The following is a 17,668-nucleotide window of genomic DNA, read 5'->3' on the forward strand; positions in this document are numbered from 1 at the left end:
GCTGCCTCGGTGCCTGCAGGGCTGTGCCTGTATGCAGTGGGTTCTCCTGGGGTCTGCATCAGGTCCATGGGGTGGTTTCTGGTGGGTTAGGGTAGGCACAGCCCAGGAACATGGATGCCCTAGTGCCAGGGCTGGTGTAAGAACACAGACCCCTTCTCTCCTCCAGCTGGGCTGCAGATCACAGCTGGCCGGAGGAAAGATGCAGGGCTGGGAACAGAGGCTTCACTAACTCCTGTCAGTGACAGCCTGGGGCAACACCAGCCTGATGTTTGGCCAAAGCAATGAGCTCCAGCTGAGACTAGACTGCTGCCCTGTGAGGAGGGTGAGCAAGGGGCTGTGAAGCCCCATGGGATACTGGTGGAATGCAACCTTGATTCACAGCGGGATCTGGCAGTCGTTCGAAAAGCCACAGTAACCTACAGTGCTTTAATCTGAAACCACATCCATCCAGGGTTAATTAAGAGCAGGATCTGCCATTTTTAAAGTAGTCTATGTACCATGACCATCTATTCACTTAGGGCAGTAAAGCACTTCCTGCGTCCTTATTCTGCAATAAGTATAACGTCTATACCTAGCCAATGTGCGCATAACATATCTTTGTCTTAGATTAACTATTAATATAAGTGTTTAAGTGAAATATACAAGAAACAGGATACAAATGTGGCAGTTGTTTGCACATTTGAGTCCTGCAAAAAGGGTCCACAAGGTTATGAAGTAAACTAAGCTCTTATTTTTAGTTTATTCAGTGGTATAAAATAAAATAGTTTAGGTTCAAAATCTTGGAAGAGTCATCTGTGCTGAGCAGCATTCCTTCCTAAGATGCTGAATGTTCCTTTAATGCTGTAATAATATTTAGGAAAGTTGAGATATTTAAACTCTCACAAGGATTAAACTAAATCTTTTGTTTTGGTCAAGTTTCCAAGTGTAGACAGTATGTGCCACTATGGAATGTCATTTCTTTTGCACATAGCTCTTTTTGACTAATCATGAAAGCATGCAAATTGATACTTATTTCCAACACTAACTCTATTGGTCTGCTGATCTCATACTTTCAAGGTCATTTCACGAACTCATTTATTTTTTGCTAGGTTCCTATGATAAAGTTCTACAGGGATTCTCTGTTAAGATATTCATGGGAGTACAAGAACAGCCTGGAATTACTAAGGCTTATAACTTCATGTTCTGCTATGCACGGGCACTTTTGCTATGCAGGTGCACACTGCATGCACTTCAGCATTTGTTTTCTCTTGAATGATTTTGATCTATCCACAGAACATATAAGTACTCTTTCTTTCCTTCAAAAATTAGTAACAGCTGAATACCCTCAATTGTTTCTCTAAATCAATTTTAAATGCCAAAATTATTCCTACAACATACAAAATTGACTGCTGCATGGAAATTTAATTGCCAGCAAGTGCCTTTTAGAGCCTCCATGAAGCAGAATCTTAGATACAGGTTTTTGTTTGTTCTTACTATTTTTATGACAAAATGATCAAAGCACCTCTTGATTACTATTGTTGGATTTTTATATATTTACCTCAGTTCTTATTTCAAGGATCTCCACAGAAATGGATGTAATATTAATTAGATTCATAAAGCTTGCTTATAAGTTATAATTTAATTGGCAGACTAACAGCACATGCTCAATTCTGCAAAAACGTAGGTTTCTTCCAATGTTACCCTACTATTCAACCCTGGCAACTGTCACAAAAGCTACCTGTTGAGAATGCATCATCCAACCATTGGTTCCCACAAGCTTCTGAGCCATAACTGGTCATAGTCTCTGGTAGGGCTGTGTGAAGCTTCAGTGCCTGATTTGATTCAGTGGAGATTTGACCTGATTTTGTGGCCAAATCTCCAAATCTAAACTGAATCAGAGGACCCTTTAATCTATCCGAATCGAATCAGAACCCTCTGAATCAATTCAGAGAGATTCGGAAAGATTCAGTGATTGAGACATAGACACAGGTTTAAATTTTTTCTTCTATATACCTCTAGGTTGCAGGCAGCTCATGAATGCTGTGATGCTGGGGCACATGGAGTGTCCCACAGAAACGTGGGACGCTCCCCAGTGCACTCAGTACCAAACCCGGAAGTGGACCAGAAGCACTTCCGGTCCACTTCTGGGTCCTTCAGAGAGCATGCTGTGGGGCCCCCTGCACCCTCCCAGCTTGGCAACTAGTGCCTCCTGGGTCTGGGGAGGCATCCAGGGTCCCCCCAGCAGCCAATTGCTCAGCCAGGGAGGTGGAGGGGGGTGGCTTAGCACACTCTCCAGCAGACCCAGAAGCGGACCAGAAGTACTTTCAGTTCACTTCTGGGTTTGTTGCCAAGCACATGGCAGGGAGGGGGCGTGCTCCTGTGGGACCCTCACAGCATTCATGAGCTGCACCTGGTACCTTGAGGTATGTAGAAAAAACATTTAAAGCTGTGTCTATGTCCAAATTGCTGATTCTCCAAATTAGCATTAAATTTTCAGATTTGGATTTGGCCGAATCAAATCAGAGACAGTGATCGGAATCAACCAATCAAATCACTATGCCCGATTTGGGCCAAATCCAAATCCGAATCAAATAGGGCCTGTTTTGCACACCTCTAGTCTCTGTCTCTTATCTCAAGCATGCTTGCAGGTACAGGATGCTCTTCTTAGGCTGTTGGACCCCACAATCCAGGTCTCTTATACCTTTAATCCTGTGTCCCACTCCTTCCAAACTTACGATATCTTATTAAAGAGAAGAGAAGGGGAATGATAACAACCTTGAAAATATCTATATGGGAAACAGAAACTGCATAAGATAGAACTTTTCAATATATAAAGGTATAAAAGTAGCTGTAAGCTGAAACTAGACAAATTCAGGACAATAAAGAACCCATTTTTTCATGAGCAGTGGGAGTTAGCCATTGCAGGATGGATTTTATTTTTTTTTAAATTGAGTTGAGATGTTTTCCTAAAAGTTATGCTGCAATTCAAATAGGATATAATTCAGAGAAGCCCTATGACCTCTTTTAGGCAGAAAGTCAGAATAAATGTTTGCAACCGTGCTTTCTCACTTTATATTCTATGAATCATACCTATGAATAAAGACTTCCTTGGTTTTATCTTGCTATGGGTACTCTCAGCTCAATTTATCCCTTCAAGGATGATACAGCAGACTAGGAAGGACTACAGTCTGAGCAAAAAAAGTTGCTTAACAAAGCACAAAAGAAATCACAAATCTGCCAAAAACAACAGAACCATGGATCTGGTGCCTACAATGTGATTTCATCTTGTCTGTGAATCCTAGTCAGTATCCAGAGTCTAAGCACCCTTCCTGTCTTCTCTCTCCTAGAGCTCTGTTTTTCTGATAAGTGGCAGTAGCTTCACTTCTTACTTAAAGAATAACGCCTTCTTTTAAAGCAGCCTCTGTTCCCCTTTTGCTCTCATATTTCTGTTCCTGATCACATCCAGGCTCCTGCCCTCCATACTATTACCTCCTCTCTGTAAGAAGTATTTCAGAAGCAATGGAATTTCCAGTAGAAAAAACAAAACTCTTGTTTGAAAGTGTCATTCAGTATAGATGGCCCTTGATGACTCTGTCATAGCTACTCAGACTGAGGTCCCCTATACACATGCAATTAAAGGTGTAATGGGAGCTAATGTGCAAGCCACAAAATTGTGCCTCCTGTCATACTACATGTGCATGGCAGGAGGTGTGATTTTGGGATTGCACATTAGATCCCATCACAGCTTATTGCTGGTGCAGGGGGAACCCAATTCTAGGGTTTTACATATCATGAAGGCTTGGAAATTGGCTGCTGGGACCCAGCTGTGTGCAGGCACCAGGAGGCACACTGCCGGCACCCAGCATCCACAGCTATGGGACTCAGGTTCCCAGCAGTGTGATTCCCAGTGCTGGGACCCAGAGTCAGCAACTACTGGGCCTGAGAGCGCCCTTACTTGTGAGACTCCTGCCCAAGCTGTGCATGGTGCAGCCCTGTGGCTTGGAGCCTCATTAGCTGAGACCCTGCTACGTGTGCACATCAAAGCTTGATAGCAACAAGATCTAAGTTTAGCTAGTTGGAGCTTTTTATGGCATTATAAATACTTTGCACATGAACCTGGTCTCAAGGTAATTGCACAATAAATCAGCTAATTGTTCAATAGCTGTAATGTGAAGAGGGGGCCATAGTCTTTCAACAAGGTATAAAGTTGGATGTTAACATGAATACTTCAATTCACAAAAAGGTTGAAATGCAACATGAAGGTCACAACATGAAACACAATAAAGTAGAGCCCCTGAAAGATAATGACCTATCGTAAATAAACAAAAATACTCCCAGTCTGCCACGTATTCTTATTCACAGAATTTAAGGCCAGAAAGAGTGCCTCAATCATCTAGGATGACCTCCTGTGTATCATGGGCTATTAAATTTCACATGGTTACCTCTGTAGTTTTCTGTGTTTGCCTAAAGCATATCTTCCAGAAAAGTAGCCAGTCTCTATCTGAAGATATTTGAACAGGGACAATCAAGCATTATCTTTGGTAGCTTGTTCTAATAGTTAATCACCCTCTATGTGAAAATTTTAAACTTAATTTTCCATTTGAATTTGTCTGACTTCCATGTGCAGACATTGATTTTTTTGTTATGTCTTTCTTCACAAGAGAAATATTGTACTCAATATTTTTCCCTCTAAAGGGCTTATTCCTTGGGACTAATACAGTTCTTGATTTTTTTGCTAAGCTAAACAGATTTCAGTCTGTCAACATTAAATATTTTCTCTGGTCTTTTAATCATTTTTGTGGGGCTACCTACAAGTTTTCCGGGGTTTTAAAATAGTTTATTATATTTAAAAATATAAATATAAATATAAATATAAATATGGTGCAGGGGGCTGGACTCGATGATCTTCCAAGGTCCCTTCCAGCCCTAGTGTCCATGAAATCTATAAAATAAATCCTGTTCTGCATTAGTTTCCCTAGTACCATATACAGAGATAAGCTAGATCTAGATTTACACATTACTATTCTGTTTATACAACTAACAGTCATATTCACCCATTTTGCCATGGGGAGCACATGTACAGTTGTTTAGGATATGGCCAAATCCTTTCCATAGTCACTGCTTTCTAGAATGAAGTTCCCTTTCTGTTAGTCTGAATGCCGTGATCCAAGATGTTTTAATATGTCCAAATGCAAGTACATACATTATGTTTAAAGGGGACCGAAGCTTACCAAGAAGTCAAAATCACTCAGATTCATTGTCTGGTCCTTATCATTATTTACCATTCCACAAAGATGTTCAGCAGCAATCTAATTTTTCCTTCCAGATCTTTGATGAAAATGTTGAGTATGAATATGTAGAATATGGCCTGATATGTATCCCCACAGAATCCAAGTAGTTATACTCACATTCATAATTATTTTTAAAATCTGTTTGTTAGCACTTATTAATTCAGTTTACATATGCTCTGCTGCTAGTGTATGGTGTTAATTTTTTCATCAGACCTCCCTGAGGTAGAAAGCATATGTCTTCATTCCCTCCCAGGTGACCCCAGAGAGGAGGCTGTACTGCACACTCTGCCCATTCACATGCTGGAAACATGGCAGTGAAGCTTTTCAGAGGATGCTCCCTACCAACCACTCAAGATCCCTTTCACCAGTATCCTTGAAAATGGCCATGAGGGGTGCCTTTGGATTAGTATTAACCCGACATATCTGGGTTTGGCATGTGCAAGTGAGAGCAGGTGGGCAGGGCATGCTAAAAAGCATCATACCTAGGGGTGCTGGGGGCACACCTCTGCCCCCTTATAGACTTTCTTAGGATATAGACAGACATGCCATTTGTATCAATATCAAAGAATGCCAACGTAAGCTGTTACAAAGCAGTTGTTACCTTTACATGATTGTGTAGCAATCCAAGCTCAGCAAAACTGCTTCGGTGTTAACCTTGCTTCGTTCCAAGCCACAGTTAGGGTGAGGTAGTTCACTGGTATTGCTGTAGGCTCATGCTGATGTAACAGCCAGCTACAGTGAAATGCTTAATTCAGACTCCTGAGCAAAGCCCTTTTACAGCACCTAAAATGTACTTTCTTCTATACTTTTCACTGTTCAAGGAGGAGCATCAGTCAAATACCCAACAAAATGTTAAGGATGTTATATGTGAGCAGTTCCCTTTATCAAGCAAACCTGTACTTCTCATCAAAAAAATAAAAACAGATTTGTTTGAAAAGGCTTATTTTTCATAATACTATGCTGACAGGGATTAATTAGATTCTTCTCATTTAATTTTTTGCCAACTCAATCCCGTATTAGTTTTTCAGTTTTTTTTGCTTGGAACTGATATGTGGCTAGCTGGCTTTTACTTATCTGAGTCATCCTGTTTACCCTTTCTCAAATATTAGAAATCCTTCAGTCTTCTGGAATTTCCCAGCTATTAAATCTATTAAAACTTAAAGCCAGCAAATAAGATATCTCCTCGGCATTTTAGGGCCTGTTTACTTAAAACATTTATTCCTTACATTCACTGTCTTATGTCCCCCTCAGTTACTAATGGGACATCCTTTTGTGACTCAAGGTCTTCACCCTGCTTCTTTCCAAATGCAGAGCAAGTATATTCATACAACATTTTTGCCTTTTTTGCCTCATTATTAGTAATTTTACCATCTCAAACTTTCTTGTTGTTAGGCTTTCTTTTGTTCCTAATATATACAAAAAAACCCTCCTGCCAGTCATGATTTTTTCCCTGATGTTTTAGTTTCCCTTATTAATTTTTATTTCCTAATTACTAATTTATATAATGGCATCTATATCTCCCCTTTATAATTTATTATATAGTTCTTTATTTCTAATTGCTGAATCAAGTTGGAGTAGCCACTTGAACCAAAATAGAATTTTAGCTATAGTTGATCCCATTCTGGATTGTATAATCCCTGCATTTTGGCCATCCAATAAATAAATTCATAAAGACAACCATAAGTCAATTTTGCTCTTAAATTGCATAGTTTGGGGAAGTTAGCCCCTTCGAGGAATCAATAAATAATTAATAGTTATGACAATCTTCTGACAATATTTTTATTCCATTTTTTAACTAACATTGATCCAAATGCATTAACTACATTTCTGAGTTCTTGATAACTCTAAAACAAGCAAGGGAGTGTAAAGTACAATGTCATCCTTACACATCTATCTTTTACCTACTTTATCCTTCTTGAACATGTTATATCCTACCAAGGTGGGGGCTGGGGCAGAGGCAGAAGCCTGGGCGGAGGCTGGGGTGGAGGCCAGGGTGGAGGCGGAGGATGAGACAGAGGCCAGGGCGTAGACCGAGGCAGAGGTGGAGGCCATGACAAAGGCTGGGGCAGAGGCCGGGGCGGAGCCCAAGGGCGAGGTGGCCATATAGCTCTGGCTCCATTTCTCTCTGGCTCCATTTATCTCTGGCTCCATATAATGATCCTACCTTCCTTCAAGGTAATATTCCACTTATGTGAATTTCCCACTAGGGTCCAAGGATAGAAATTGTATCAAATTTCTTCTCCTTAATGAGAAATCCCATTTTCTCTTTCTTTGACTGTGTACAGACATTCAGGCAGCCTGTCAGGAAGGCATTCTACCTCATGGTGCTCTACACAAAGTGCCATGAGTTAGAATGCCATTGAACCCAACAGGTGTAAAAGAGCCCCAGACAGGGGAAGGAATGGAGCCCAGCACCATGTGGGCCTAGCTGGCTACCCCTGCTCGCATCTTGGAGAAAGACAGGCCAGGCCAGACAGGCCTCAGAGGCAGGGGGGGGTTCAGTTCCCCGCCCCCCCCATCCCAGTTCCAGGCATGGCAGCCTCTGCTACTGTCAAGATGCTTGCACAGCGGCAGGGGGGAATGGTTCCCCCATACCTTGTGACCTATATTCTTAGTCCTGCCTCTACAAGCTTTGCACTGTGCAAAAGGGGCACCTTCAAATTCCTTGCTGTATATACCTTGCTTTTATTAATACCTTGCTGATGCAGCACTTGCCTGTGGTTCACTGCAGATGCTTCCTTTTAAAGGGTCTGCTTTAAATCATTCTGGGGTATATTTCAACCTCCCTGTTGAACCAAGTACAGGGAATGGACAAGTAGCTTAGTGCCAACATTTGTTGCCATGCTTCTTGGTGCATCAGGTATAAACAGAGTGCAACTGACTTTCTAGCTCTATGTCTCTGAAAAAAGGATCCCACCTGCATCACCCACAATCTTCTTGTCCTTATCTTCAAAAATCTTCACAGTTTAACCTAAAACTATCCATCTGACTTATTAGCTTATCCCATTAACTTGCCTTCATTCTATGTCAGCCTCAATAGTTTGTTTAATTGCTTCTTTCTGCAGCACCTGTATAATGCCTTCCCATATTGTACCTTAATCATCATAAAATGTCAAAGAACTACAATGATCCTACCTTCCTTCAAGTCACCCCTTGAAACTTGCATCTTTTGTAACGTATAGGGGAAAAAATTGCAGTCTGGTTATCTTTAGATAGCTAGCAAGTTGCAATTATGTCACCTGGTATGCCCTATTATTTTAGGCAATGATGTCACTTACCATGCATAGCATAATCAGACCCATATTTGATTGCCTTGAGCTGCTCCTGGAATACAAATATTTTGTAATATTTAATTTAAAGACAGCTAGCCTAGCAAAAGCCTGGCCCCCAGCTGTTTACTCAGTTGGCAGAACAGGTTATTCTTATAACCTTAGCTATTCACAGACCTTCAAGTACTATAGCAACAATACAAAATATGTCCTCTTCCAGGAAAGTTCATAAAACTATTCTTTATAGTCTAGACGTCCCTAAGCATAGCCATGTCTTCATTATCTCTACATTGCCTTACTCAAGGTACTTAACATGTAGACTACTTCTGAAATGCAGCTATGGAGAATGAAAAGGCCTGCCAAATTGGCATGTATATAGCCTATAGCTGAGCAGCAACACCTCCTCCCTTATTTGCTTCTTAAAAGAAATAGTAAGTCTTGCTCAGTTTTTTGAAAGGTGTCTATTTTCAGGAACAACTCCCAGCCTGCATCCTTGATTCATGTGCTCACACCTAGGTAGCAGTTAAGATGTGTTAGCACCTATTGGCTAGTACTGAGTAGCTCCTCAGTCAACCCACAGCATTTTTTAATTACCTTCATGAAGCACCTAACTCTCCACATAAATTGTTTAGGGCATTTAGATGTCTACCTAAGCCTTGGATTTTATTCTGGATATTAGAAACCTAAAAATTAGTTCTTGTAGCACCTTAACTGTAGGGCTCTAGTCTTTTTTTGATCTAGCAATCTTTTTTGTTTTTTACAGTTGGAAGTATCACTGATACTTCTAGCAGACTCATTTTAAACAAAACAATGGGTCCACACAAGTATGTAAGCTACTAAATAAGATAGAACAATAAGGGGTAATCAACATATACTGCAGATGTTTTTCCAAATATCTCCTATCAATAAAAAGCTTTTCAACTAACACTGTTTCTATAGATGTTATGAGCCAAATTCAGCTCTGCTGTAAAGAAATCACATTAAACCTGGAATTTATTTGGTTCTTTAGTTTCCAATTAATATTTTTTTTTTCATTTTCAAATCTAACTCCTTTATTATTTTAGTTACCTGTGATTCATACATTTCTAATAGACTTTGTACTATTCTTTCACGAGAAAGACTGGGTCTATTCTTTACTAACATTCTTTGCTAAGAATTGATTGGGTTTAGTCAATGTTATTGAAAATGCTCAACTAGATAAAGGTTACCACTTCAGTTTAAAAAGCCCCATCATTCATCCAGCACTTTTAACTGTTAGCATCAATAGGTTTTATTTATTTGATTTTTATCATGTGAATTTTTTTCCATTGATAATAAAGGGACTTGTCATTTGATACATATAATGGTGAGATGAAAGCAGTTGATAATTCCCCTCCCTCCCACTCGCATAAGCTATACTAGAATGTTGTTATAAGAAGGTACCTACTGAATTCATGGTGGAAGTGAGCTGCATGGCAGCTCCTTTAAACTTGCAGGTTCCCCTGTGCACCTTCCTGTCAATTGGTGGAGGGCCCCTGCCTCTCACTCATAGATTCATAGATGTTAGAATCAGAAGGGACCTCAACAGATCATCGAGTCTGACCCTCTGCCTAGGCAGGAAAGAGTGCTGGGGTCAGATGACCCCAGCCAGATGCCTATCTAGCCTTCTCTTAAAGACCCACAAGGTAGGGGAGAGCACCACCTCCCTTGGAAGCCCATTCCAAATTTTGGCCACCCTCATTGTGAAGAACCTTTTCCTGATGTTTAGCCTAAATCTGCTTTCAGTCAGTTTGTGACCATTGTTCCTTGTTACCCCAAGAGGCACCCTGGTGAACAGAGTATCTCTGATCCTTTGCTGTGTCCCCCTAATTAATTTGTAGGCAGCCACAAGATTGCCTCTCAGCCTTCTCTTGTGGAGGCTGAAGAGGTCTAGGTCCCTCAGTTTCTCCTCATTGGGCTTGTCTTGTAAGCCCCAAACCATATGAGTGGCCCTCCTCTGGACCTTCTCAAGTCTATCCACGCTCTTCTTAAAGTACAGTGCCCAAAACTGGACACAGTGCACCGACTGCAGTCTGACCAATGCCGCAGAGAGGGGAAGTATCAACTCCTTGGTTCTATTTGTCATGCATCTGCTGATGCACGATAAAGTGCGCTTAGCTTCGCTGATGATTTCATCACACTGACAACTCATGTTCATCTTGGAGTCCACTATGACCCCGAGAACTCTTTCTACTTCTGTGCTGCTGAGAGGGTCACTTCCCAGCCAGTAGGTGTGCTGGATATTTTTGTGCTCTAGGTGCAGCACTCTGCATTTGTCCTTGTTGTACTGCATCCTATTGTGTTCTGCCCAATTTTTTAACCTGTCCAGGTCTGATTGGCAGGGAGGCTGTCACAGGGCACTAAGGTGCCTGCTCCTCTTAGAACAGAGATTGCCCAGGGAGGGAACACAAAGAGCCAGATAAGACCCCAGGTGCAGGTTGCCTTGACAACTAGCTAATGAGGGAATTGGCTGGCCCTCCACCAATTGACCTGGTTAGCTGGCCAGAAGAAGTAGGGCCCTAGGCCCATATAAACCCTAGGGCTGGGTTCAGGCAGTTCAGTTCCCTGCCAGCAGCCAAAAGGGAAGGAGCCTTTGGGAAGAAAGGGCTCAGAGATGCTATAGCCATCGGATATGCCACACTTAGAGCTAATGGGGCACCAGGACCCCATAAGGTACCCTCGCCTACAGGCACCTAGTATTACAGAAGAGGTTTTATTCTTTTAAAGGGGCAGAGCATGCCCCAAACTTTGTGTTACATTATAGTCCCGGGGCTCAGGTTTGATTGCTGTTTGTTTGCTGTCTGATAACACCGGTGGTTTGAGTGAGGCTATTTGGGGAAGGAGGAGGCCTCATTGGGGGCCTACTACAGTGTGGGGACCCCGGCACCAGAGAGGGCATGGCATTTGGGGCGCGCAGACCCGGCACCAGAGGGCATGGCATTTGGGGTGCAGAGAGCCCAGCACCGAGGGGCGCAGCGACAAGGTGCAGACAGCCCAGTGAGGACAAGGGGCCAAATTATAATGAGGCCTAGGCAAGACAATGCCAGTACCACCTGTGAGGCTTGGGGCATGATAAAGGGGCGGTTGGAGCCACGCATATAGCCCATAAGTCTGAGAGACTCAGGAACCATCCACCATAGCGTGGGACCGCAAGGGGTCTAGGAACCATGGGGTTCCGTAAGATCTAGCCAGACCGTGTCTAAACCCAAAGATCAAGGGCAGCTTCCCTATATCAATTACTCCAACAAGATGTGGTGGGCAAGATAGACAGTGCCTGTAGGGCAAGACTGGCATGGTTAAGGAGCCTAGGGGTAACACAACCTGCTACATAGGCGAAAACCACGGTTTTAAATATTGTGCCATTTTTACCTCCTGGCCAGTCAACAGCAAACAGCAGAGCCACAAGGGCTCCTCAGCCAATCAGCAATTGGTGGGGGGTACATGGGTGAACATGTAAGATTAAAGGAGCTACTATGCAGCCCACTTCCACTGTGAATTTAGTAGGCCCCTAGTTATAAGGATTGAAACCATTGCATTAAAATGTAATTACTCAGATTTAGAAAGTTCTTCTCTGAAATGAACTTTGGTAACATTATGTTTGCACTTACTGGTGTTGGAAAAATACTTCATTTAGTCCCTCTAAAGCACTGGTTCTCAACTTTCTTGTAGATTCAAGGCACCCCTAGTAAAATGCCAGCTCTTAATTTTCACTTATTTTGTGACTATAGAAAATAATAAAACAATTCTTACATTTCAAAGAACCCAGAAAGACCGTAACAGGTTAAAAATGTTTTTGACATTGTGGATTCCTCTTTGAAATCTTGTAAATCATGCATAGGTATTTGCACACCTAACAGTGCTAATATTCTGCAGCACCCCACAGTACAGCAAGTGCCATGGCACCTTGGTTAAGAATCACTTATTTAAGTTACCCTTTATTTTATTGTTAGTAAAGCTATATGTGCATCTCCAGTATGGCTTAGCAAATATTTGCCCTAAAATAAATGTAATCTTTACTTTATCCAAGAAGATAGTACGTCTGATTCTCCATGCCTTCCACTTTAGACAGTCCTTCAAAAGATTTGAAATCACTTTCCAACTTATCACAATTTTTAGCACATATATGATTAAGCTGATTGGACAAGAAGGGCCAAAGATGAATCCTTGAAGTCAAGCCAGTGTTACAAAATCCCCCTTTAAAAAGTATCCAGAATTGTATGGATGACATTCAATATCAGATAATAATGTGCTGTATTTATATATTTCTTTTCATCCATCACTATCAAATTAGAATTTTTACCTTGGAATGCTGAGGCACAGAAAAGTTAAGTGACTTGCTCAAGATCATACAATAAGCTGGTAGTAGAGGAAAGAATGCCCAACTCTCTGTATATTTAGCACACAACACAAGCACTGCAGATAGCGAAGTGATGAGATGCGCCCACATTATGCCTGATCTGTCAAATGCAGTGACTGATTTAAGAACAACCAACCAGGCAGATTTTGACATAAGTTCATACATTTTTAATTTACTGCGACACAATGGTGAAAAATCATATAGTCTGGGAGTTTTTCTGCCTGTCAATGTAAAAAAGTCCGGCAAAAGCTGACTGGATAAGTACAACATCCTATAGCAAGGCAGTGTCTAGAAATTCCACAACATTAAGTAGGGACTGAGTGATAAGTTTAATTTTCTGGTGCCATTTTTGAACTGACATTCAATATCAACATTTTCTAAATTGTTTTATAGCTTTGTTAATAAAAGAACAAAATCCTTGATATTATGGCAACTGCAGAAAATAATCTGGTAAATATACTGTCTTAAGTCCTAAGATTCTACTTTCCTTGCAAGAAAGAAATAATCTTTTAACAATAACCTGATATTTATCACTGAGATTAATCCTATGGAGCAGGAAATAGCCTGTAAGACAGACAAAATGAAGGTTTTGGTGTAGTGGGCTGATAAACTCAAAATTCTGTATAATCTAATTTATAAAGTCACATCACTATGTTCCCATGACTGTAGATAAGATGTTGCTTTGTACATGGAAAAAAATAATCAATTGAAAGCTCCATTTACCACTTTATTCAAGAGGAATTTTTACTGTAATCAAATTTAATTACAATAATAGATTAACAATTAATGCAGCATATTAGATACAAAGAAAACTAGAGGATTCAGACAGAATTTATATGTTGATCTACATCATTAAGAAAGTCTCATTTTTAATGTGAGTATACCTTTAAATGACAAATGTAATTAATATATCTTTTTTGTGACAAATAGGGTAAACATAAGGCATGGCATCACTAATTCATTGGGGTTCTTTTTCATCTGGCCTATTTATATGAATGCAAGAATAGATGAAAAATGTAGTTTATCTGTACAGGTCCAACTGTTCTTATATACAACTTTTAATAAAAACATGTTATTTGTCTATATTAGTAACAACAAAGTTATACTATCCAGTTTTGTTAAAGGTTTTTCTGGTATGGATACTTTGGCTCTCTTTTGTCATCTTCTCACTTAAATGTTGTAAATTCAGAAAGTGCTAAACTTAGATTCTTTATGTAGTGTTACACATGCCATAAGACAATATTATTTTACCATGTCAAAGATGTTTGCACCATTTGGAGCACATCTATCATCAAAACTCAATTAAATAGAGCTTTTCTATCTTCAGCTAAAACAAACTGTTTACTTACATTTGCTCAGTGTTTACTTCACGAGAGGTAGAAGACCCAAATATAACAGTAACATAGGTGTCTTGGGATATAGCACGGGTCAAAAAATTTAACCCAAGGAAGAAGGCCTAATCTTTTGGTTGCAATAGGAGACTTCTTTTTTCTTTCACCAAGTAAATGGCAGCATTATAATGTTATTCATACCTCACGTGGTGTCCTAACAATTCCTCTATTCAAGCTGAAAGGGATATATTCCCTTTGTTGCAAAGTATTAAATTTGTCCCTTGAGATTAGTGTGTAGGCAGTTTTAAAGGATGAAACAGGATTAGATAAGGTTTCTTACTGAGAATGAGTTCTGAAACTGTGCTGCAGAAAACCTCCTGTGTTACATGTACTGAAAAAAAAAACCCTTTGTTTTAACACTTCAAGTCACAAGTCAAATTTATTCAATTATTAGTTGACAAAATGTTTCTTTGTGGGGCTTTGTGAAAGGCAGACAAGTTCAAATAGGGGGAAATGACATTTGCTTTAATTGTATTTGAAATTTTAAATCTGAAATTCCTCTATGCCATTTATAATTTTAAATATGTTCTAACAGGTTGATATAAAAAAGATTACAGTAATTCTACTTATCTTCTAAAATATTCAGAATGTTTCTGCCTTTCTTGCTGTGATGTAGAGAAAAAAATATTATCCCCATATAACTTGTGAGCTGAGCCAAGCATTTAAGTCAAAAAGTGTCAAAAATCCATGTCAAGGAGAGTCCTAGAAAATGTCAGTAGTTCAGCTGCGCTCCACTCACTTGCATATAATTAATAGTGTTGTGTACCACACGAAGACTTAAATGAATCTGATTACCAGGCTTTCAGTGAACACACTTTGAGGTTTTCAATTTTTCTTCTTTAAATAAAAATCTACAGTATTTCCTTACTTTTCAGGATGCAAATCTTTTGTGATTAGTAACATGGGGGTTGTTTGCCTGATGTACATCATAAAACGAGAACAGCCTCTTTTTTTTTTTTGACAGCTGGGTTCACAAGCAAGAGCAATCCCTCTCCCCATTTTTTATCCTGCTCTTGGACTTTGACCCAATCCTTCCTCAGATCCCTCTGACGGGTTATCTTCCCTGTGGAGGAAGGCAAGATAGAATTCCCTTCAGGATCTATCATCAGGATTCCTTGACTAGTCACAGAAGCCACTGCAGAGTGATGTAAGAGACTCCCTTTTCAGTGCTACCTGTCTAGAAAAATCAGCCTCTGTTAGCTTCTGGAGTAAATCAAATTAAATGACTCCACAAAGAACATAGAATCACCATCCAGGGTGTTTCCATTCTTCAGTACAACCCATCCTTTTTTCTTTCCATCTAGTTGACCATGATCACCCTCAGGAGCTGACTCATTCCATGTGGGGTAGAGGCAAGCTGCACAGACATTTCCAAGACTGCCCTGTGGTTTGCAAGAACTGATAGAAATTCCTACTCTCTCTATTCCAAAGCATGCCCTACCATATGTTAAACTATGGACTAAGGTTTTAACTCCTAAATTTGTATGCCCAACGTAACTGTTATATCCCTTACTACTGCTGCTCAAGAAATGTAACCTTCTAGGGAGTCTCAGTGAAATATGTTGACATTGTAGTAAAATCATTTCATCTGTTTTCTTCCCCCATTTCCTTTTTAAAAATTGAAAATATTACAAAAACGATTCAGCAGATTGACATAAAAAGAACAAAAAAATATCACCTGCAATTAGACATTTTTCCGCACCTACATGAGAGAAAATGGTGCATTGCAGCCAACTCCAAGCCTGGTGTTAAAATACATTTTTCACAATATGTACCAAATAAAAGTTAAACTATAAATATTAATGAAGACTGAAGAGAGAGAAAGAAAAAGATGTGCTGCTGCTCAGTGTTCCATGCATTCAACAAAATCAGCATACTTTAAAATGAGTTTGATGACTTGCCCCTTTTTCCTTTATATTAGACACAGCAAAAAGTGATTCCTTCCCACACAAGGCTACTGGCTCATGAAAATGTACATCATTAACCAAGTTAAATGGCACTAGGTTTGCAATTTTCAAGGCACAGATACAAATGGTATGCTGGTATAATTCATGGACCATTATAACAGATATATTACCTTAATGTAATGCTCTGAAATGACTATCTTCATTTTCTATAGTTGGAAGAAAGCTCACTTACTTAAAAGAAAAAAAAATCCCTTAGAGTCACCTAATAATGTTTTCAGGCATATAACTCAGTAACTTTACTTTCTGTGTCTATCACTGAGGCTACATAATGCCATTTTACAGAAACTCCTGCTGTGCCTAACAGCCTAATATGGCCACACACTGAAGTAGAAAGGAATGGGATTGTGGGAACTTGTCCCATATTTTTCAGCATCATAAGATTGTTGTATTAAAATCATGTTTAGGTCCTGATTCCTACAGTTGAACCTAGACTAGCCAACCTTTGCACCCTCGGGAAACCCTGTGGACTCAGGAAAGCAGAGAACTCTCCCACCACCTTACTTTAAGACTGAGGTAATAACGTTTATAGAGGAATACATGTCTAAATATAACGCAAAGCTATACAAATTGTGTGGAAACTTGGAGTGTCAGAGGCATAAAGGATAAGCCAGCAATTTGGTTGAACTTTCATAGCCAAATTAGCTTTTAATTAGACTGATTAATTATGGAACAGGGCTAGGAGTAGTGTGTACCTCCCAACAGTACTGGTGACTGCACTGTCAGGGTCAGGATCTAGCCACTCTCACCAACAAATTCCCTCCCCATTCCCCAGGAACTGTAAATGTGCCCAAAGTCACTAGTCACCCTTCCCAGGTCTCTAGCAGAAAAAGGTTCATGGCTGGGAAAAGGTCTCAGTGCCCTTTTTTCCCTATAGCTATCTATTTCTTGCAAAATAGAAAAAGATCAGCTAATATTCTTGGTATAATGTCTCTGCTACTGTCACACAGTGCAGCATGTGAACAAAATAATAAAATTTGATCTGTCAAGAAGCTGCACCCTTAAGTTGGTAATTATTTTGAATGACGTAGTATCACTATCTAAAATAAATTTAAACAATACCAGTGAAGTATAAATACAACAGTTTTACATAGCTAAGATTAACAACTATAACTCTCACTCTAGTCAATACTTTTTGTAACATTCAACTATTGCCTACAAAAAGCAGCAAGCAGGTTTTTGTATTATATATACCCTATAGTTTTATTTAAACATATGATGTCCCATATTATTCTATCATCTTACACAGGAAGTTATATTTATACATTTAGGCATTTAATTTCTTGAATTAGAGGACACAATGAAAGTAAAGATATTCCTATATTTTCAAGTTCTCTTTTGATTGGTAAGGGACAGTGGAGGCCCATCTGTTTTGCAGCAAAGAAAGCCCCAAACCATC

General features: G+C 39.9%; 1 long non-coding RNA gene across 1 annotated transcript in view; it reads right to left on the minus strand.

Moving 5' to 3' along the window:
* Positions 1-14,455, minus strand: part of LOC109285369 (uncharacterized) — an 89,408-nt gene extending 74,953 nt beyond the window's left edge. Inside the window, exon 1 of the long non-coding RNA XR_002093107.2 lies at positions 14,264-14,455. This is a non-coding gene — a long non-coding RNA (uncharacterized LOC109285369). The remainder of the gene's footprint in view (positions 1-14,263) is intronic.
* Between the last annotated feature and the right edge of the window lie 3,213 nt (positions 14,456-17,668).

This window comes from Alligator mississippiensis, chromosome 2 (assembly GCF_030867095.1).
Source record: "Alligator mississippiensis isolate rAllMis1 chromosome 2, rAllMis1, whole genome shotgun sequence".
Lineage (NCBI taxonomy): Eukaryota > Metazoa > Chordata > Crocodylia > Alligatoridae > Alligator > Alligator mississippiensis.